Below are 24,645 nucleotides of genomic sequence, written 5' to 3' on the forward strand. Positions count from 1 at the left end.
AAGGAACAGCAGTGTTGGCAAGGATGTGGAGAAAGGGGAACCCTCTTGCACTGTTAGTGGGAATGGAAACTGGTGCAGCCTCTGTGGGAAAAAGTATGGAAGTTTTTCCAGAAGTCAAAAACAGAAATACCTGATCCCAATAATTCCACTAGTAGGTATTTATCCAAATACAGAAACATTAATCCAAAAAAAAAAATACATGTACCTGTATGTTCATTGCAGCATTGCTTACAATAGCCAAGACATGAGAGCAACCTTCATGTGCACTGATAGATGAATGGATAAAGATGTGGTGTATATATACAATGAATATTACTCATGAAAAAGAATGAGCTCTTACCACTTGCAATGACATGGATTCTCCTTGAGGGTATTATACTAAGTGCAATAAGTTGGACAGGAAAGATAAGTATGATTCCACTTATATGTGGAATCTAAAAACCAAAACAAATGAACAAACAAAAAAAAACAGAAACAGACTCATAGATACGGAGAACAAACTGAGGGTTGTCAGAGGAATGAGGGGTTGAGGGTTGGGCAAGATAAGTGGAGGTGATTAAGAAGTACACATTTCCAGTTACAAAATACGTAAGTCACAAACATGAAAGGCACAGCATAGGGGATACAGTCAGTAATATTTTAATAATGTTGTATGGTGACAGCTGGAAACCATACTTATGGTGATGAGTAGTACATAATGTATGCAATTGTTGAGTCACTGTGTTGAACATCTGAAATTAATATAACATTGTATGTCAACTAAGATAACAGAAAGTTCTTTAAATGTAATTGTTTAAAAAAAACAGTGAGGTCTTTTAGAGGTTATTAAAAGTTAATTTTAAAGCTAATGTTAAGGGGTGCCTGGGTGGCTCAGTCAGTCAAGCATCTGCCTTCAGCTCAGCTCATGATCTCAGAGCCCTGGGATGGAGCCCCACATCAAGCTCCTCTCCCTCTGCTCTTCTCCCCTGCTCACGCTTGCTCTTGCTCTCTCTCAATAAATAAAATCTTTTTTAAAAAGCTAATATTAAGGTAGAAAAAACTGGCAAAACATAAGATAATTTGAGAAGACAACATGCTTTTTATAGCCTTAAGCAAAAGATAGACTAGAGGAAACGTAATGCATTATTAGAATTGATCATATGAAAAAAAAAAGGAATTGATCATACATCCTTTAAAAACATAATATAATTATCTGGGGGGTTGGGGGGAAGTCAGGAAAAGAAGGAATAGTCAGCAAAAGAAAATGAGAAGAAGAAAGGTATAGACGTGTCAGATGATGGAAAACCTGGTAAAGGAAACAAAATAGAATTTCCATGTGGAGTTGAGCTTTCACTTAAGGCTTTCATAATTGTGAAGCCACTCAATGCAAGGTAAGAGTTTCTCCAACAATATTCATTAGTTCAGTTCAAGTACAAAGGAAGGAGATCATTGGATTCAATTCAACCAGGGTTGGAATTTTGCCAGGTGAGTGCAAAAGAGAGTAGATGGACTCTTAATATATGCTTATTGACCTGCATAAGAGTCATACTCTACAGGGTGAATTTTTTTTCTTTCAGGGGAAAGAAAGCCAAATAAAATTATGTAAACACAGTAAGATTATAGAATATACCAAAGTGGAAGAAGATATGCCAAGGGAGGTCATTTATCAGGAATCATCAGAATGAGTAATTCTTGTCCAATTTGTTGACCACTGAATCTCCAGCATCTAGAACATATAAGGGACTCAGTAAATATTAGTTGAAAGGCTTCCTCTTATGAATATCAAGCACCTACTCTCAGGCCCTGTGCCAGACACGATGCTAGGATGTGGGGAAATGCAGGTCTCAAATAGCAAAAAGCCACACTTTGAACCAGGACCACAGCAGGATGATGGTGAAGCATATGGATGGAGGCAGCCTTGGAAAATCTCCCTTGGCCTCCAAACCTTTGCCAGGCCTGTTCACATTTGTGCATGACACATTCCCAATTTCACCGCAAAGCTGGAGCTCCATGCAATGGCCTGAGTCCACAGCCCCGTGGAGGGATTGCCTGCTGGGAATAATATTTTTCCCCTTTACACAAATTGTCCGTGGCCTCCCACATGCTTTCCTCCAGGCGCTTGATCTGTGAGGCTCCTGGGATTTTTCCACAGGGGAGTAAATGACATCAATCACTACAAAGCCACAGCAGACAAATCATAGTGGTCGGGTGTAAACATGGAATGAGCATCTGTTTCAAGTCAAAACATCGGAGTGATTGTTGGCAGGAATGTGGCCAGCCACAGTCTGCTGGCAGAAACTGAAGCACAGCTCTGGAGATGGGCAGGAGACTTCATATCCTTCTGACTTTCTGTCCACGTCTGAGCTTCCAAGAGATAAAGTTGCCAGCCAGTCAGGTTGTCCTGGAACCTCAAGGCCATCATTGTACACCTGCCCAAAAAAAGAAAGCAAGTGACATGCCTTTCAAAAATCCTCTGCTCTTCCAGTATGGTCCTCATCAAAGAGGAGCCATTTGGGGCACTGTAGGACACACCTGCTCCCAGGACCAGTCTCGGGAAAGGCAGGTGGCCCAATGCAACATCGGGTGGGGTCCTCCAAACACCTTCAGTGAGTCTTCCCCACTGAAGGAGCCTTGCACCCATCCCTTCCCCTAAAATGAGGAGCACATAGAAATTCTGGAATGTTCCTGGTAATAGTAAGTACCTCCTAGGAAGTGGATGTAGGATGGGGGGACCATAGTGCAGTGAAAGGCAATTTTCACACTTTCACTTTACATATGTCTATTATCTGAATTGCTATCATGAGCACACATTGCTTCTATCATAAGGATTTTTTAAAAATCCCTGGTCATGCTGGGAATCACTGAGATGCTTCCAAAGATTCTGTACCTATCACACCAAATGTAAAGCCACTGTCCCCTGAGAACATGCAGTCTTTGCTCAGTTTCCCCTCTCTCCAATACCCTTCCCCTGATCTATCCCTCCTACACAGCCCACCCTCAAACTTCTTCATGATTTTTCACCCATTCCTACCCTCAGCCTCCAACCTCCAAATTATACATATTTTACATAATCACTCAAAAATGCATTTCATCTTGGATCTGCTATCATTGCTCTTTATGGAAGAAGGCAAGATAGAAACCAATGTAAATGAGGTATTGATGTAACTAATTTGCTGAATCCTAGACCTCAGGGTTTTGAAGTGCTCATTTTCCTGCTACAATATCCCCATCCAGCTCCTTTCACTCCACAGCCCTGAGAACACAGCACCAACCCTCAATAAATGCATACTCTTTTTTTAATAAACATGACAATTTTCTAGACTCCCTACCATCTTCCTTGCCCTGGTTGAGTTGGACAATCTAGGAAGAACCTGAAAATGGATTTTTTCCTTCTCATCGTTGACTCTAAGATGCCAGCTTTCCTAGATTCCAGTGTCTGCCACCCTGCTTCTCTGGAGTGAAATACAGAAATCCCCCCTGGATACCAAAAGGTCTCAGAACAATTTGTTACCTCCTCTTCACAAAGGCTCACTACCAGAAGAAAGGTTGCCTATACCTAGGAGGTAAAAGGCGGGGAAATATGTTGCTACTACCCTAGAATAAGACAAAGCTTGAATTAATTTTAAAATCATAACACTTCCTGGACCCACTATGTCTCATAATGGGCAGGCTCTTATGCCACTTCCTTTCTAAGTCTCTGGCCAGTGCAGCCACCTTAGGAAACCTGCCCTGGGTGACCACCCAGTCATTGAATGAGGATTGCCCAGTCATTGACTGAGGATTTGCTGGGAGGAGTGTGGCATTGTGAACCACTGAGTTGGATCCTGAAGGAGCTAATAGAGACAGCTGGCCAACCACAGTTCTCAGAGCTGGGGGCCTAAAGAGGGAAAGAAAGATGGATCTACCACAGTCTGCCTCTTGCTCCTCACAGAACCACTTCATACACACATGTCAGGATCAGCCCCCAAGGTTCCAGTGGGCTGCTCTTCCTAAGGGCAAATTTACCTCCTAAGAGGGAGGTAAGTGGGAAGAAATACAGTTCCTATCACTGCAGTTTGTCATTGCCTCCTTCCTATACCACCTACTCAAAATTCATCTTGCTCTAAGCTGCTACCTCTGCAAGCCCTGGGAACTTACCTGGTAATATGATACAAATCTTTATTCCTGAGGATTTAAGCCCTTGGTACCCATACCTTTCTCTAGCAGTGTTGCTGCCCTTGTCCATTCAGTCACAAGGGGTACCCAAGTAGGTGACCTATGTTGCACTCCTCTCCTCCCCCACAGCATGACAACAACCCCACCTCCTCCTGCTGATTAGAGTCATTTACCCCTGCCATGATGGTGACTCTTCTCCTTGCCTGCAGGTCTCTGGACACCAGGAGCTCACACTACCCAATCAGCTGCCATGGACTATAATTTAGTGGGAACCTTACTTTTCTGCTGGTGAGAGAACACTCCTTTTGCAGAGCTCAGAGTTGCGGAGACAAAAAACACAAAGCTTCTTAGTGGGTCACTGGGACTAATGATAGCTTCTACTCTTAGTTCCCAGATCCATGTGTTTCTCCCAGTGGGCATGCAGAACCATATACAGGTCTCCAATTCAGATATTTTATCTTGGAAATTGGGTACCATCTACACAGGGCACTGCATCTGAGCTTCAGTGGCATCTTAGCAGTCCATCCCAACAATCTGTCAAGCTGACAGCTTCTGGATAGGATGGAATGTATACAGCCAGTGAACCCATGTCATGGAGCCACATCCACACCTCCTCTGATGAAAGTGGGGCCATGGTCTGACACAGTGTTACATGGGATCCCATGACAGTGACTCAAACACTCCATGAGGAGTTTCTACTCCCACCTACAATACAGAAAAGCTAGAAAAAAATATTGCTGTCATCCCTACAAGAGAAAGATGAATAAAATTTAAAAGCATAACTTTTCCTGAACTCATAGAGAGATTAAATTGTAGAGAAAAGAAATAGCCTAAAATCCAAGGGAAGACAGTTGTCTCCAAGGAGAGATGGATCCAAGCATGGCTCACCTGTGGCAGAGCACAAGAGGAAGAGACCTCGGTCATCACACCAGCAAGTAGGAAGAATTTCAGATTTTTAACAAAATGCTAAAATATCAGAGAGGGTAACAAAACATGAGAGACTTCTAACTCTGGGAAACAAACAAGGGGTAGTAGAAGGGGAGGTGGGTGGGGGGATGGGGTGATTGGGTAAAGGGCACTGAAGGAGGCACTTGACAGAATGAGCACTGGGTGTTATACTATATGTTGGCAAATCAAACTCCAATAAAAAATATATAAAAAATTAAAAAATAAAATAAAAATGAACACCACCATTATATTATTTAAAAATGCTAAAATAAAATGAATATGGGCTACCATGGGGATATAGAATACCAGATGTTGCAGACCCAAAGAGTTTGCACCTACCCAGAGCGTTCTCCATGGATCTCTATGGTATATTCATAAGAAAGATTAGAGGCTGGAAAGAAAACCAGAGAAACTGTTCCTTCAGTGTTTTAGGCTTAGGGGAGAAAAGTAGCTATCTCCGTGAGAAAGTCACAGAGTCTCCTTGAAACTTCCCTTCCTACATAACAACAATCTTAAGCCACTTGGAAAGGGACAGAAGACCCTAGTACAGGAATATAGGGAAAGCTAAAATCTGGGGGTAGAATGAAGATACTGAGGACAAATCCTCCAGCACCTCAGATAAAAGCACAAGAAAATTCTAGAGAAATTTGAAACTAGTGATGCTCTGAAGGTAATCATATCCATAACAAAATCCAACTTCCTCTTAACTTCTAACTGTATTCTGACTCAGATACCAATTTTTTTTTCTGATACCAATTCTAATGTATGTGGTGCAGGGGGAAGTTGCACACCAAATAAGCCTCTAACGCCAGCTGGGTGTGCTACAATTCAACTCAATCCTGACACTATCTACATGGAGATAGTCAGATCCCACAGGTTAAGGGATAAGTTCTACAAGATTGTCCTCCCACTGCTTCAGGCACTGATTACAAGTCCAGGTTGTTACCTGTGCTTCTGACTGACCAGCTAAAGATTGGAGATTCAAAAACCCCACCACCACACACCCACCTTGAGTTCAATTAATTTGCTTGAGTGGCTCATGGAACTCAGAGAAATATTTTACTTACTAGATTACTAGTTTATTATACAATTAAATTTATCTATTAATGTAAACTCAGTTGTGGTTGTAAGGGGCTTATTTCCCAGAAATAATGAAATACACCAAACCATAAATGTAAGAATCCTCAAAACCCCCAAGCAAGATAAAAAAAATAAAATAAATGAAACAGGTAAACATAATGCAAGCCATAAACAATGGGATATTTTTAAGTGCTGAAAGAAAAACAGTCAATCAAGAATTCTATAGCCAGCAAAAAATACATTTCACTGACCATACAACCTGGAAATTGCATTTCTCATCATTTATTCCAGAGAAATAAGTTTATGTCTACACATTCCCCTGAAGTATCATGCATAAACCAACAACACCCTGACTTCTGTCTCTCTTCCTTGATTCTTTGAATAGCTTTGAGATCACCTCTTAGAACTGCTTTTAACCTTTAGCTGCAGTGGCCATGCTGCCACACGTGTGTATATATATGATGTTGTACAATGTACATATCCTTGGATCTCCATAGCTTGATCCGCCTCCCAGGACCCCTCTACAGTATGATGAGTTAACAGGCTGGTGACATTTACAAAGTAAGACACAGCTATTTAATTTCTTGCCATACATCACCCCTCTTAGCATAATGGGGAAAAAATGTTATGTTCACACAAAAAAGTTTACACGAATGTTCATAGGAATAGCCATATACCTTAGGGCCCTCAAATAGTGGTACTACTTGAAGCTCTGTAGGAACAAAGGGCAAACCCATTCCTGGAATATGTGTCTATTTCTATTATAACAAACCTCTGGCTCTTCCATAATGGAAGGGGCCCAATGTAGTAAACTGGTCACCTAGTTATACTTCAAAGTATAACCCTAATCAAGAGCTCAGCATTGGTTTCTGTTGCTGGCCGGTTGAATATTAGAGAGTTGCAATAGCTACATCTGCTTTGGTAAAAGGAGTCCATAATGATGAGCCCATGCATAGCTTTTATGCTCTCCTACCATGGACTCCTTGTTCATGTGTCACCAGCACTGACATTTGACCAATGTCAACTGGCCAAAACATTAATGCCTCTTCTATGATGGTTGTTCCCTGGCGGGTTTAACATGTGATAAAACTATCTCCATATTTTATTCCATCCCTCCTCCAAACTTCCTTGTCCCTAGTCTTCCAAAATCTCTCCCTTCAGACTTTCATGGCTGGCTAAGCTATCCATGCCATTTTCCATTCTGAGTCAACAAATATTTTAAACTCAGAATACTTCTCCTTCAGCACAAAGTAGTCAATCAGCTTCAACACCCAAAGTTCTACCCACTGGGAGATTCTTTCCTCACTACTGTCTTTCATGGCCACTTCTAACTAGCCACAGGCCATTTTTGGTTTGCATCACCTACTTAGATGATATGTCCATAAACCAAGCTCAGAGATTATCCTCCTCTATTTTGCTAATAATTTCATGGATTTCTGTCAAATCCTGTTAATCAACACATAAGGCTTTCAACTTTTCTATTCCAGAAGGCCATGTCTCTGTCAGCATCCCACCTTCATCATCAAAACTGTCAAAATCTGTGATGGATCTGAGATTTTTACCCTTGAAAGCTATCAAGTTCACCTGGCATAGCATAGATGCTGGCACAAAACTTGGGTCAGAGACAAATGACAGTTTGTTATTCACAGCAATAGCAGCTTTCAGAGTAGCAGCATTTCCACTCATTCCCCAAACCCTAGTTCCCATGAAGCTACAAATGACTGCCAGGTAAGGCATGTGTCTCTATGGGGTTGCATTACAGTAGACAAATCCCAAGCTAATGGAACCTTTTAGAATAGGCAAAGACTACCTAACCATTGCACCAAAGAGAAACACTAAATTTGCCACACTGAAGAGTAAACAACCTCACCTTTGCTCTAGAAGGAGACACCATCTCTGATTCTCAAGGTTGCTTACTACACAAATATCTTTGAAAAGATCATATGAAACAAAAGCCATGAGTGACATGTAGAAACATGAGAGACCCACAGAGAATTGTCTTCCAAAATAATTCTGACAATTTCATTTTTAGAATTCATCCTACAGATAGAATTGTGCCAGTGTGAAAATATATATATATCTTTGAATATGATGATGAATATATGATGAATATATATAATGAATATATATATTCATTAAAGCACTGCTTGTAACAGCAAAAGATCACAAACAACATAAATGGCAATCAATAGAGACTGTATTAGATAAATTTTGGTACATCCAAACAATGGAATGAAATATTACAGAGTCACTAAAAAGAAAACTTGTTCTACTTATGCATATATGGAGCAATCCATGATATATTAAGTAAAAATGAAATAAAACAAGATATAGAGAATGATATAGTAAACTGTGTTTATATAAAAATTAAGAACATATTTTATAGATATTTGCCTGTTTATAAATATCTCTGAAAAGATATATAAAAATCTAACAACTGTAGTTGCATCTAGGGCAAGAAGTTGAGAGACGGGGGTTAGAGAAAGTCTTATTTTATACTGTAAGCTCTTTCGTACTTACAATTTTTAAACCTACACCTATGTTAATTATGCAAAATGATGAAATTTTTTTAAGAAAACCGGAATTTTAAACTTTTGATGGCTCTTAGTGTATCTATGGATAGAGCATTGGAATTAATGGCTTTTTGCTTAAGGGGATACCCTGATGGTCTATTTTGATTAAAAAAATAATGGCCCTAGGAAGAAAATATGGCATTGCATAATAAAGCAACATGAATTTGTTATTTTCCTAGTGAGAATTTTAAAGGTTTGGGGAAGAGAAGTGGGGAGAGCTTGTAGAACTGAGAAAAAAATAGAGTTCATGGTTGTGCAATACAGCAATAATGATATCTAAGTAGAAAGATTGCTGTTGAGGATATCCCTGTGACATACAGAAACTATCTAGTACTGAGTCTTAAGCTATTTCTTTTTTCTAATATTTTTATTTATTTATTCATGAGAGACACAGAGAGAGAGAGAGGCAAAGACATAGGCAGAGGGAGGAGAAGCAGGCTCCATGCAGACAGCGGATGTGGGACTCCATCCCCGGATTCCGGGATCATGCCCTGAGCCAAAGGCAGACACTCAACCATTGAGCCACCCAGGTGTCCCAAGCTATTTCTTTTTCTATGTTCTGCTAAAAATCCATTCTACTATTCTCAAATACTAGCATTAGTCTATTATATATAATTGTATATATATTATAATAAGAAGGAAACTGCTCTGGACACCATTCTTGGAGTATCAAATTTGACAAATCTATCATTGCTAATAGTAGGACAATCTGAAATTGCGAGCTATTTGGTATGACACTATATGAACACAGAATCTATTGATATGACAACTATAAGAACCTATTGCCAAAAAATGTTTTACCTGAATTCAATCAGTATACAAAAAACACTGGGGATAGAGAAACAATTTAAATGACATCTCAAAGAATAATCAGACAGATCTAGAATTTAGGACATACTATAAGACAACTGGTCTGGTATCTTTAAAAGATTACGGTCATAGGGCAAAAAATAGTGGGGAGATTATTCTGGCACAAAAGAGATTAAAGAGACACAAAAACCACAATGCAATGCATGACCCTTGATTGATCTCAGTTCGAAAAATATGTAGAACATATATATAAATGTATTTGGTGCATGAGTGGAGATTTATTCAAATATTCATGGGCTGAATCTTACAAGATATTGAAGTTTTTTTTTTTTCAGTGAGAGAAAAAGAGTACCAGCAAGAGTAAGGGCAGAGAGCTAGGGAATCTTAAGTAGCTTTCACGCTCAGTACAGAGCCTGATGTGGGGCTCTATCTCACAACCCTGAAATTATGACCTGAGCTGATATCAAGAGTTGGACACTTAACCAACTGAGACACCCAGGCACCCCAAGATAATGAAGACTTCTTAATTGTTTTGAGTGACATCATGTTTTCGTAATTATGTAGGACAATGTCAATAAGAGATGTAAACAAAAGAGGAGGGAAGTGTCATGTATGTAAATATTCTATATATTTGTAGACAAAGCAGGTATGAAATCTGAAAAATTTCACAATACATAATTGAGGATAGAGATTAGGTTTGCGCAGAAATCCAGTGCAAGGGTAGCCCGGGTGGCTCAGCAGTTTAGCGTCGCCTTCAGCCCAGGGCCTGATCCTGGAGACCTGGGATCGAATCCCACATTGGGCTTCCTGCATGGAGCCTGCTTCTCCTTCTGCCTGTGTCTCTCATGAATAAATAAATAAAATCGAAAAGAAAAGAAAAGAAAAGAAAAGAAAAGAAAAGAAAAGAAAAGAAAAGAAAAGAAAAGAAAAGAAAAGAAAAGAAGAAAGAAAAATCCAGTGCAAGAGGCCATAGAAGCTAGGCACCACCTCAGGAATCTTTGAAATTTTCACCAAAACTCCAGGTGAACTCTTAGCCTTTCTTTTGAATATTTTTTAAAGGATGACCCAAGAAGGACTTCATTCAGTCAATCCTTTATTAAGCCCCCACTACATGTCAAATACTCTGTTTGCAGTGGTGATAAGAAAGCAGACCTTGGGCCCAATGAAGTCTCCAGTTGGGAAACATCTGTAGTGGCATTCACCCTTGGAGGCTAGCAGCCCATCCCCCTGCCTCCTTTGTTGGGGAACTTGATTTAGTTGGGGCAGTTTGTGCCAAGCCCCAGAGATTTGTCATGTTTGAAGTCAGTCAGTCAGGGTGATTTCACTCCCCTTTACAATTGGCTGCCTAGAGACAGGCAGGCGAGCCAGGTTTAGCTAATGTGATGCAAGAGAAAGACTGTTGGGAGCTTCTAGGTCAGGTTTTCCTCCTTAATCACAGAGGGGACAGTGTCAGGGAAAGTCCCTCGCCCTGGACCTTTCCCTTCCTGCTTGAACTCCACCATGTGAGTACACAATGCTTTGAGCCGTGGCATCTATCATCACCTGTGACAGGAGACATTTTCAACCACACAAAAAAATGACAGCATAGGAAGAAGGGAGAGCCTGATCCTTCATGGCTTCATGGGTGCAGAACTGACCCTGGAATCCCCTACCTCTAGGCCAGGCTTCTTCTTATAGGACAGTAACAAACCCATACGAACCTTTTTATCTATTACCTGCAGCTTATCAACTCTTAACCTTTAATCTAGCAGCTCCACTTCCAGGAATTTATCTGAAGGGTCATTAAGCATTAATTCATTTCCTTTTTTTTTTTATTTTTTTTATTTTTTTTATAAATTTTTATTTATTTATGATAGTCTCACAGAGAGAGAGAGAGAGAGAGGCAGAGACACAGGCAGAGGGAGAAGCAGGCTCCCTGCGGGGAGCCCAATGCGGGGACTCAATTCCAGGACCTCGGGATCATGACCTGAGCCCAAGGCAGACGCTCAACCACTGAGCCACCCAGGTGTCCCTTACCAATTTAAATCTTAAACACTAATGAATAATTCCAGGTGGTCACAGACAACCGTGAAATAACTCAAGTTCTGTTTCTCAGTCCTTCCAACCAACTGGCTTCCTTGTTTCCAACCAACTGGTCCTTCTGACTGGCTGTCCTTGTTTATTTGAACCTGTTTAAATATAGGTATATGTAGTAAGGCAGCCACCGGGGACAGTAACTGTGTCCAAAATGCATCAGAATGGTGCTGGGCTATTCCAAACTTCCTCTTGAAACAAAGGTGGGTACCCAAGTCCATGTGTATTGGAGGCTGACTCCATAACTAGGAGTTTTCAAGATTAACTGTCACGTGGGAAACAATATTTATGAACAAACAAGTAATAAAAATCTACTCACTTTAAATTTATATGATTAAAACCCAGCCATAAGCACAGCGACTATTTAGAAGTTATACCAACGAAAGACTTTTCTTGTGGGAGGTATATCTGTCACTGACATTGCTTAAAAGTGTTAGGGAGATGTGTGTCAAGAATGCTGAGAAGGCTATATGTGAACCCAGTGGCATCCAAAACAAATAACAATGCTACCTCCTGAGGAGCTTTTCCACTGAAAATCTATTGTAAGGATTTTCATCACCTGTTGGGCTATAGCACCAGACTGTGGATGCTCAGATTCTGGATTATCAAATTTCTGCCATGACCAAGGTGGTGCAAGATATAATTATGGCAGAAGAAAGGAAGGGGAAAAAAAGTCAGGGAAGGAGGGAGTGAGGTAGGAAAGAAGGAAGGAAAGAAGGCAGGCATTTTAAGCCGATCCGTTCTCAGAGCATTGAAATTATCCTTCCCTTAGGGCCACTCTTGGTACCCATCTACATCCCGGATGTATTAGCCAGGGTTCTCCAGACAACAGAACCAATAGGATGCATTATATACCTGGGAGTTATATAATACAAATATAAAAAGATTTATTATAAGGAATTGGCTCATATAATTATGGAGGCTGGCAAGTCCAAAATTTGCAGGGTGGGCAAGCAGGCTGGAGGATCCAGGAGAGGCAATATTCCAGTTTAAGTCTGAAGGTTGTCTGCTGTGGAAACAAGAAGAGTTGATGGTACAGAGATAGTCTGCTGGAGAATTCCCTCTGGCTTGGGAGAGATCAGGCCTTTTGCTCTATTCAAGATTTCAGCTGATTAGATAAGGCTGCCCACATTATGGACAGCAACCTGATTTCCAACCATTTAAATGTTAACCTCATCCATGAACACCTCACAGAGACACCCAGCATAATATGAGACCAAATATCTGGGCACCTGGGCACCTGGTCGAATTGACACATAAGTTTAGCCATCACTCTGAAGAGCTGGGAAAGTTGCCCTGATTACTGCTTTTATTGCCCTACAGCTTAGTTATCCCACCTCCTATTGGAAAAGCCTCATGGAAGAAACGTGAGTGTGTCCTCATCTTTAGCCAGTCCTGAGACTGCACTGCTCTGTGGGCCAAGGACAGGGCTTTCCCCATACAATGTCTTGAAAAAATAATGATTCCACTGAACAGAGCCTCTGTGGTAGGACTGAAGGCGCTACCTCCTCCCTCTACTCACTCAATCTCTGAGCTCACCTTTCTGGAGAGTCTATATGGTTATTTCATTGTTTGGGGGAGTATAATATGTAGGCAAATATGTTACATTTAAGAAAAGCAAACCTGACTTCAGCTACCTGTTGATCTGAGCCAACCCCCACCTCCCTCCCACCACATCACTGTCACTGGGCTGACCCACAAACCCATGGGGAAGCTGCATAAACAGTCCATTTGCAGCAGTCTAGAGGACTGAATACCCTCAAAGAGTCTTGCAATGAAAATAGCCAAAAAGCTAGATTCAGCATTGAACAGATGTTTTCAAATGCATGTCTGAGAGGTAAGGCAACATGGAAGCCCATTCATATGCTAAGTTTCTGCCTTGGCAGATGCACAGGCCTGAAAACAAGAGATAAAGCTCAGGGCATGATCAAGGTATGCTCTTGACATGGCCTCTCCCCACAACTCCACCCCAAACCCCGACACACACATACTCCCCTCAACCACCCACCAAGGACAGATTACCAGAATAAGAGGAAGGAGAAACTAACCTAATACATACAAAGAAAGGCAACAAAACTTGCTTATCTTGACCTTGGCACAGTGTGGAAAGGGGGAAAAAATCTGCTTTTAGAAGTTGTTACCAGAAACCTTAATTAACTGAATTTAAATAAAACTAAATTAAATTTTTTTAAGTTGTTACCAGAAACCAGATTTCAGTCATGTTTTGAGTCTGAACGCAAGTTTGCTGTGTGATCTGAAAAGGTTCATTTTGATATTTTTATTTAAAGTGGTCAAGGTTGATAGCACTCCCAGACAACCAGCAGAAGCAGAAATTCTCTAGAGAGATGCATTTCAACCAAGGCTTCAAAGAAATCCCACAGATAAAGCAACTGAGGAAGATTAGCAACTCTCAATAAGAGGATCTCTAAACACAAAAGAAAGCAAAGCACCATGTGTGAAAGTAAGCAACAACAAAAAGCGGCTGAATCAGGCTTGCCAATATTTCCTACATATTGGGATTATCTGATACAGAATATTTTTTCGACTATATTTGCTAACCTTAAAGAAATGGATGGAAACTTGAAAGCAAAAGCAAGGAATGTGAGACAATAAGGAAGGGCTGAGCATATTTGAAAAGATATAAATTTCATAAATGGAAGAATGCATAATTTCCACTAAAATTTCTGGGGGATTAGGGAGCAGAGTAGATACAAACAGAAACTAGTTGTGGTAGCGTATGAAGAGAATTCGTATCCTGGAACAGAGGCCTGAAGCAATGACGGGGGATACAGCACAGACGCAGGCTGACTACGGTAATCCATTGACCCAAATGCATCACTACTCGAACTCAACACAGGTTGACTTTTATTTAGAACACTGATCAGAGCAAATGAGCTTTGTTCACAACTGCTCCACGAGGTAATTCAGAGACCCAGGATCCTTCCACCTTGTGTCTCTACCATCCTCTGGACACTCTTTCTCATTTGAATGCAGCCAGCAGGTGAACCCTGAAGCATGGAGATGCACCTGTGTCTTCAAAGTCTTGCCTAAAAACGAACAGCTTCTGTCACTGTTCCACTGGCTATAACTCACTATCATCATTTATTTCTCATTTTCCCGATTTTTGTCTTTTAATCAAGAGTAAATCAATGCTATTTTAGCATTTATTGAAGTCATGAGCTTTCTGTATTAGACCCAACTTTGTGATATTTACATTTATAAAACTTTTTATATTAAGACACCAGTGCTTTCTTTGACATCAAACCATCATTGTATGGTGTGATATTGCTATATTGTACCACTTACTCATTTTTTTTCTTTTTATATAATTTTATTTTTTATTGGTGTTCAATTTGACAACATACAGAATAACACCCAGTGCTCATCCCATCAAGTGCCCCCCTCAGTGACCGCCACCCAGTCACTCCCACCCCCAGCCATGTCCCCTTCCACCCCCCCACCCAGTTCATTTCCCAGAGTTAGGAGTCTCTCAAGTTCTGTCTCCCTTTTTGATATTTCCCACTCATTTTTTTTCTCCTTTCCCCTTTATTCCCTGTCACTATTTTTTATATTCCCCAAATGAATGAGACCATAAAATGTTTGTCCTTCTCCGATTGACTTATTTCACTCAGCATAATTTTTATTAGAATTTCTACTTCTCTATAAAGGAAATCAGTCTCTTCTTATTTCCTTTCTTCTCCTCTTTCTAGTTCTTTGTATGAGATTTCTTCTACCTTTGTAAATGAATCAATGTGCTGCCTACACAGTATATAACAAATTTATTACTCTTGTAAGATTGTAGTGGTCCATAAATCCTAACGACATCAAGCAGGATTAAGAGTTAATGCATAGTTGTCGAAAAACAAAATATTTATGCTTTATAAGACTTTCCAGATGATTGATTTTATCAGCATGTTGGCACATGCCAGCCATTAGAGGACGGATACTAGTCCCTGCTCTGTTCCACTTTTACCTGGGGCATGTCACAATGCTACATCACCTAGAGTTTCATTTTTATCCGTAAAAAAGGTACTGAATAGATGTGATATCCAAAACTTCTTCCAACAACCCAAGTTTTTTTCTGAATTCCACAGATGACTTCTTCAGCTCAGAAGTTAAGGAAGATCACTTTAAAACCAAGACTGTTTTTCTCTTTCTTTGTTTTGTCTTCCTACCTAAAAGGGAGGCAGGTGTGGAAAAAATCACAAATATGTTAGCTTTGTATAAGTAATAAAATCAGCACACTTCTCTGTCCCTGTCCCATGAGGAAGTGGAGAAAGCGAAGTGACACTCTGGTCACTGAACAGTCTCATGAGGAATCTGTCAGGTTGATCAGTTATTAATCATTTACCAGAACAAATAGCACAGCAGGTGGACCTCCACCCAGCTTTCTGCAGGGGGATATTGTGAGCTCTCATTTCCTGGAAATTAGTCATAACAGGGGTGATCTGCAGTGAGCCTCCCTTATCAGGATGGAGTAATGATGATTAATTAGAATCCCATCTCTGCTGTGGTTTGCCCCTATTAGGACAATGCCCACACAAGATCTTTGAGCTAAGCTGCTACTTAAGGCAGACTTGTTGCCCTACTAAGTCAAGCTGTTATTCGCAATTATATCAACCGGTGCTTTTCAAAGGGGGGGGGGAGATTTCTTTAATCTATTTGTTATCACATTAAGTATCTGAAAATCCAAATTAGCACAATTCTGTTTAAAAAAGAACTCTTCACTTTAAGAATGGCATGCTTCCCTAGTATATTTAGAACAAGTCAATTTCCAAAAAGAAAACCCTTTTGATCAACACTCAATATTTTTAAAGGATATATCTCAAACAATCCAAGACTATACATTGACCATTACCTACAGGAATAGTGAAGGGAAATAATCTTTATCAAGTTCCTTAAACATCCAGGAACTACAAGATGACTTATATAGATTCTAGGAATAAATCTTAGTCCTGCATTCCAGATATGCATGAATCATCACATTTCTTTATTTCCTTAAATCAAAATCATCTCCAACTCACTGAGATAGTGCAAAGTCCAATTGTGGATGCTTCTTCCCATTCAACACCTTATCCAAGGTTATAAAGAGGTACAAAGAGCAAAACATTCATCTTCTGTTCATACTCACATAGCCCTTTGGAATCTGATAGCCTGTGGCTCCCATGCCAAACTTGGGCAGAGGAATCTGCAGCAAGATGGTAGCTTCAGTTGCTAGGGTTCGAATCCATGGTGCACCACATGGCCATTCCCTTCACTATTCTTCCCACCTTTTCAGGTGTTGCCAGAGAGAGAAGAGCAGGATCTCCCTATTCATGGGACCCACAGGTTCCTGACCCCTTCCTAATCTTGAATTTACCCTTCTCTTAAAGGCAATAGCTTGTCTTTACTACCTATGGCATAATGACCTCAAGAAGCCAAGGCTTCCAGAACTCAAATCTGGAAAGAAATCAATCCCACTGTATACAACTCCTGACTTCCATTCTGCATCACAAGACTGGCTTTGCTGAAACCTGAGCTTCTGGGTGCAGTTAATAAGAAAATAGCATGGGGCGCCTGGGGCACTCACTTGGTTAAGCATCCAACTCTTGATTTCGGCTCAGGTCATGATCTCAGGGTCACGAGATCGAGCCTGCACTGGGCATAGAGCCTGCTTAAGATTCTCTGTCAGGCCAAGAGAAAACCTAATCCTTTCAGAAGTGAAGACTGACTTGACTCAGACTCTTGAGTTAACTTTACAGGATCTAAACCAACTTTGAGCATTCAGATACTGGACCAAATGGAGCCAGAGAATTGATGATGCTTATTTTGAGCTGGACTCAGTCACCTTAAGATGACTTGCCTCCGTTCCATGCTGTATTCCCCATTGTGCAAGCCCCTTCATGAATACATAAACACCCTTAACTTAAAATGTCTCAATTTTGTTGTTCAGGGAGATCTGCTTTGAGAAATATCCCCAGTGTTCCCCAGTGTTGCATGTAAAACTCTTCCTTTTCCTATTCTTTGGCTTGGTGTTGCCTTTTGGCTCAACACCCACCAACAAGGAAACCCAGTTTCAGTTTTAAAAAGTGCTGTAATCAAAACATTTTCATGGTTAATGGGAAAGTAAAATGGTACAACCACTGTGGAAAATAGTATAGACGGCCCCCAGATAATTAAAAATGGAACTATATTTTGATCCAGTGGTCCCACTTCTGGGTATATATCCAAAGGAATTGGAAGCAGGATCTCGAAGAAATATTTGCACACCCATGTTCATTACAGCATTATTTCTAATATCCAAGATATAGGAGCCCCCTAAGTGTCTATCAAAGAATGAATGGATAAAGGAAACGTGGCATATGGTCTATCCACACAATGGAATATTATTCAGCCTTAAAAAAGAAGGAAATCCGGTCACATGCAACAATATGGACAAACCTTGAGGGCATTATGCTGAGTGAGATAAGCCAGTAACAAGAAGACAAATACTGCATGATCTCACTTATTGAGGTAGGTAGAATAGTCAAATTCACAGAGACAGAGAGGAGAATGGTGGTTTTCAGGGGCCATGAGAAATGGGAAGACTGAGTTGTTGCTGTTTAGTGCATATAGAGTTTCCATGTCAGAAGATGAAGAAGCCCTGGGGGTCTGTTGTACTATAACATGCATATAGTTACTATTACTCTACACTGAAAATTGTTAGGAGGGTAAATTTGTGTTACATGTTTTTTTAAAAAAACACACACACACACACACACATTTTCAGGCTTTAGCCTTGCTCAGGAATCACAGTTTTCAAGAAAAGGGGTGCTGTCTCCACAAAGCCTCATAGGAAGGGTAGAGATTAGGAGGAGAAGCAAAGTTGGGGGAAGAGGTTCTAAGCCAAGGAAATATACAGAGCCCATACGACTGGGCAATTTCTTGGGAAGACAAGTTTGAGCGATTCCTGCTTGAGGAGCACAAGTAGTAAAATCAGAGAAAAGAGGAAAAGTACTATCCTTTATCCGCCCTAACAGAGGGAACAACAGCCTGTGAATGATCAATGCCAGGGAGAGACTGAAGTTCATGTCCAACAGCCCTTGACCTGCTGCACATGATTTAGCTACTTTATCTCCACAAAACTACATAAGCACCATGAGGTGGCTCCATGCCTTCCAGGGACTCTCTCTCTCTCTGTCCAGGCTTTGGAAACACCACCCCCTGGGGTCAGCCAATTCACGCCTGCCCATAAATCCTAGTCCAGGAGAAAGGAACAATGTAGACATACGAGTATAAATCCTGCCTCTGAATAAAGACAAAAACCAAGTATGGCTCATTATAGCGACAACACAGTCATCACTGCAAGCACGTATCATTCCTGAAAAATACAGGCAGAATGTATCCCTGTAGGTTAGCAACTGATATCTCCCCTTGTGGTGTTAGCTGACCTATCTCCCCTAGTGTGGAAGCTAGGCCATCATTTTCAGTCCTACAAAGAAAGCACTGGGAAAAACAGAATTTAAAAGTCATGTAGGTTAAGCAAGGAGTCAACAGCTATAGTTTGGGTTCTTTTGCTTTATCAGGGAAGGAAATGAAATCAGCAGAGGTCAGCACGGGTTTGGGGCTTTATGGGAAATACAGAGATGAAAGAGACACATCCTCAAGAAGCTCAGAGTCAGGCAGAGAAAATAAGACATTTTACACATCAGAGCAGTGATTGGTACCACACAATAAGCTCTTTAAATGATCGACATTACTCACAGCCACCAAATGCTGGGCTCTTTTTTAAGACCAACAGATTTGGGAAGGCTGTAGGGAGTATCCACTTGGGGGTATATCACAGAGATCCATCTGGAAGACCCTAAATCTTTTAAGACCGTTCACAACTCGAATACACCTGAGCAGCTGCCTGGGATTGAGAATGCCTCTGAGGATGAAGGATGCACTGAAAAATGGACTATGGCTTCGCTGTTTTCCCACCTCCTTTCTCAATCCAGCTTCTATGGGCATCACCCAAGGACATTCTGTAATGGTTACCCTGGAAGAAGCAGCACCAATCTCATGGAGCTGAAATATAGCTGTGGGCTAGGCTTGATTTGCACCTACATGTCCCTGGGTTGGGTCACAGCATGTGCACCTTTTCTTTTGGCTTTTACTCAGACTGATTTGCAAGGTAGGTAGACTGCTAGCCAAGAAGTCTCTTTTCCTCTTCTTATTGCTTTGATAAGTTCTTCAACTAAACAGAACATAGTGACTTATGGGACCAGCCCAATTATTAAGAGCCACTTTAGTTTGAAAATGCAATTTATTTTTGTTCATCCACATGCTTTTTTTTTAAATAAATTTATTTTTTATTGGTGTTCAATTTACCAACATACAGAATAACACCCAGTGCTCATCCCGTCAAGTGCCCCCCTCAGTGCCCGTCACCCATTCACCCCCACCCCCTGCCCTCCTCCCCTTCCACCACCCCTAGTTCGTTTCCCAGAGTTAGGAGTCTTTATGTTCTGTCTCCCTTTCTGATATTTCCCACACATTTCTTCTCCCTTCCCTTATATTCCCTTTCACTATTATTTATATTCCCCAAATGAATGAGAACATACACTGTTTGTCCTTCTCCAATTGACTTACTTCACTCAGCATAATACCCTCCAGTTCCATCCACGTTGAAGCAAATGGTGGGTATTTGTCATTTCTAATGGCTGAGTAATATTCCATTGTATACATAAACCACATTCTTAACAGATGAATAGAGTGATGCCCCTAGGAAGTTGTCAACAGAGGGAAGAAAGCCTGGTCTTTAGGGACACCTTTGACTCAGCTGTTAAACAAAAATACAAGGACAGGGACAGGTATTAGAGCCAGAATATCTAGACAGGAAGAAGACCCACCTGTGATATAGTGAGAAGGAAAGGTTTGCCCACTCAAAGGTATTCTCCACTTTGCACAGCCTCTAATACCTCATCATCAAGAGAGCACTGATCCACATAACAAGCCTCTTGCTCAAATGCAAATGACCTCAGACAGGTCCCCACACTCAGAAACAGGTCTGCTTGTACTCCATCCTCCATGCATCCCTCATGGTGGCATCTTGCCAGAGCTCCTGCAACAGAAAACATTCTTCTTCCTCCCAACGATATCCCTACACCCCACCCAACTGTGCTGCATCCATAAAATCTCTGCAAAGAATAGGATGGACACCTCACTGACAACTCTATTCCAGATTCTGACATTTCATCTTGTCACCTAGGCCCTACAACAGCCCTCCTCCTGTCCTTGACTCACACAAAAGCAGTATTTTTATCTTTTACCTACTCTCTCCCTGGAGTTCAGACATCATCCCTGTGTCCTTCCTACCTTGAGAATAAGTGGTATATTCCATTTTCTCTCTGAAATCTGCACAAAATAATTTCTCCCATGAAAAACTCTTCTTTCATGCATGTCAACCATTATAAATGCATACTTGGCAGTGGGACACTAGGCCATTATTCTAGCACTCAGACTAACTTTTACTGTCAGATTATGCTCTAGTGGAACACATAAAGATGTCCTCAGATACCCCCTCCCTCCAATAAAAAAAATCCCAATTTGCCCAGGGAAGTCTGATCAGTGATAGATCAGTAATTCATCTCAAGATTGTGTTGCCATTTTCCTTACACCTTTATCATGCACAGGTGAGGTCCAGTCCAATCATTCCTCTGCCTTAGCGTTCTATAAACTAGGTATGGGAGCCCCTTTTATGAATTGAGTAGCTTCCAGGGAGTCTCTGACATTAGTTGCAGACATCTATCTATAGTAGGTAATCTCAGTCCTCAAACTGAGATGTACTTTCTGAAAAGCGCTAACTTCTTGTTTCCAGTCCAACAGGTATAGAAGTTAGAAGTCATCACTACCATCCTCACAAACGAGAAAAAAAAGTTGAGCAAACTAAATATCAACAAATCTTGTTAGAGCCATCAGAAAATTGAGGTCACAAGGCAAATGGCTGTCCCCAAAACTGGAGAGATAGACAGGCAAATACAAAAAAAAAAAAAATCACAGCTCACCCAAAGTAGAAGCCTGCAGCTGGAGCTGGAGTTCCTACTGTGTAGAACACAGTAAGCTGTAATTGACTAATTGCTAGAGGCTCAGTGTAGACAAGCTTGAGAATGAGAAATTCTAGTGGGACTCAGTCCTAGGACTTTCCTCACACTTGTATAAGTTTTACCTCCAGGGACCCTGCCAAGTTCTTACTGTGAAGATCTGAGAAAAATCTCCTCTTGCTTCCAACAGGAAGAATGGAAAGCTCTATTCTCATTAACAAGGCCTGCCCTCAAGAGGAATTATTTACCAGAGTCTCACCAACTGGGGCTTTACCAAAGCTAGGGTGGGAAGATGGGGGAGGAATATTCAACTGAGGCTCATGGAAAAAACGAGACCTCATAATCTTTACTACCCCTCACATCTCACCACCACATCAGTAGGGCTCCTGTATATAACAGCTGATTACAGCAGAAAAAAAAAACAAACAAAACAAAACAATTTTTTTTAAGAAAAGAAAACCACCAACTGTATTTAAGAAGCCTTTAGGAAAATCTAAGACAGCAAAGAACAAGAACATTATGAAAACAAGAACATTAAAGGAAATTTTAGCATCTGAGACCACAGCTACAGTAAAGAGTAAACACAGACTAACTTCTAGCCAATTAGACCTAAAATTCATATCAAAGGCCTACCTACCTTATTTCCTTTCACCTGATATATCATATCTGACTTCTAACTTCCAAAAATTACAAGGCAGCTAAAAGGCAAAAGGCATAATCTGAAGAGGCAAAGCAAACATCTGAACCAGACTCAGATATGGCAGAAATTGTGGGATTATGAGACTGAGATTTTAAAAGAACTATGATTCATATTCTAAGGGCTCTAATGGAAAAAGACAGACAACATGAAAGAACCCATGAGTAATGTAAGCAGAGAGATGGAAACATCTAAAAAAGACTCAAAAGGAAATGCTTGAAATTGAAACCACTGTAACAGAAATGAAGAATGCCTTTGATGAGTTCATCAATAGACTGGATATAGCCAAAGAATCAGTGAGTTTGAAGAGGTGTCAATAGTAACTTCAAAATGGAAAAGCAAAGAAAAAATAATGAAAAAGGTGGAGCAGAATATCCCAGAACTGTGAACAACTATAAGCAATGTAACATACACATAATGAGACTATCAGAAATTAAAAAAAGAGTAAGGAACAAAAAAATATTTGAGATAATAACAGGTGAGCATTTCCTGAAGAGAAACTCAGAGAACACCAACCAGAATAAATATTTTTAAAAATCTATATCTAGGTATATCATATTGAAACTGCAGAAAGTCAAAGAAAAAGAAAAAAATCTTAAAAGAAGCCATGGGGGTAAAAAACACTTTACCTACAGATAAACTAGAATAAGAATTACATCAGACTTCTCTTCAGAAACCATGCCAGCAAGAAGAAAGTGAAATGAAATGTTTAAAGTGTTAGAAGAAAAATAATCAAACTAGAACTCTGTATCTAATAAAACTATTATTCAAAAGTGAAGAAGAAATGAAGATGTTTATAGAAAAACAAATAATGAGGAAATTTGTTACCAGTAGAACTGTCTTATAAGAAGTCATTTTTAAAATTCTTCAGAGAGAAGAAAAATGATATAGGTAAAAAAAATCAAATGTACAAAAGAAAGGAAGAGCATTAGAGAAGTAATAAGTGAAGGTAAAATTCAATCTTCTTAGATGATCAAATAGATAACCGTTTGTTCAAAATAATAACAATAATTTGGTTATTATAGCTTACAATGAAATGAATGACGACAACATTATAAAAGACAGGAGAGAAGAATTGGGAGTACTCTGTTATAAGGTTATTTGCACTAACAGTGAAGCAGCACTGTTGTTTGAAATTGGACTTGAATTAGTTATAAATGTAGATTGCACTCTCTAGGACAACCACTGAGAGAAGTAAAAAAAAAAAAGTATAATTGACATGCTAAGAGAAGAGAAAAAATAAAATCATACAAAGTGTTCAATTAAAACCAGAGAAGGCATTCAAAAAGATGCATGCACACCTATGTTTATTGCAGCATTATTTACAATAACTAAGATATAAAAGCAATCCAAATGTCCATTGATAGATGAATGGATTAAAAAGATGTGAGGTACAATAGCCAGACTGCGGAAGGAACCTTGATGTCCACTGACAGATGAATGGATAAAGAAGATGCGGTCTATGTATACAATGGAATATTCCTCAGCCATTAGAAACAACAAATACCCACCATTTGTTTCAACGTGGATGGAACTGGAGGGTATTATGCTGAGTGAAGTTAGTCAATCAGAGAAGGACAAACATTATATGGTCTCATTCATTTGGGGAATATAAAAAATAGTGAAAGGGAATAAAAGGGAAAGGAGAGGAAATGAGTGGGAAATATCAGTGAGGGAGACAGAACATGAGAGACACCTAACTCTGGGAAACGAACAAGGGGTGGTGGAAAGGAAGGTGGGTGGGGGGATGGGGTGACTGGGTGATGGGCACTGAGAGGGGCACTTGATGGGATGAGCACTGGGTAATACGCTATATGTTGGCAAATTGAACTCCAATAAAAAAAAGATGTGAGATATATATAATGGAATATTACTCAGCCATAAAAAAGAATGAAATCTTGCCATCTGTGAGAACATAGATGGACCTAGAAGGTATTATGCTAAGTTAAATAAATGAGACAGAGAAAGACAAATATCAATATGATTTTACTCATACATATAATCTAAAAAACAAAATAAATGACCAAACAAAACAAAACAGAAACTGACCATTAATACAGAGAACAAATTGGCAGTTGCCAAAGTAGACAGGGGAGGATGGTGAAAAAAAGGTGAAAAGGATTAAGAAGTACAAACTTCCAGTTATAAAATATATTAACTGGGGAATATAAAGTACAATATAGGAAATACAATCAATAATCTTGTAATAACATTGTATGGTGACATGGTAACTACACTTGTGGTGATAATTTCATACTGTATATAAATGTTGAATCACTATCTTGTA

At 40.1% G+C, this 24,645-nt stretch overlaps 1 protein-coding gene across 2 annotated transcripts in view; it reads right to left on the reverse strand.

The window, feature by feature from the left end:
* Window positions 1-1,167: 1,167 nt before the first annotated feature.
* Window positions 1,168-24,645, reverse strand: part of PFKFB3 (6-phosphofructo-2-kinase/fructose-2,6-biphosphatase 3) — a 141,375-nt gene continuing 117,897 nt past the window's right edge. For both annotated transcript variants that reach the window (XR_012031031.1, XR_012031030.1), the window contains one exon: window positions 1,168-2,408. The gene's annotated coding sequence lies outside the window, so the exon portion shown is untranslated. The remainder of the gene's footprint in view (window positions 2,409-24,645) is intronic.

Source organism: Canis lupus, chromosome 5 (assembly GCF_048164855.1).
Source record: "Canis lupus baileyi chromosome 5, mCanLup2.hap1, whole genome shotgun sequence".
Taxonomy (NCBI): domain Eukaryota; kingdom Metazoa; phylum Chordata; class Mammalia; order Carnivora; family Canidae; genus Canis; species Canis lupus.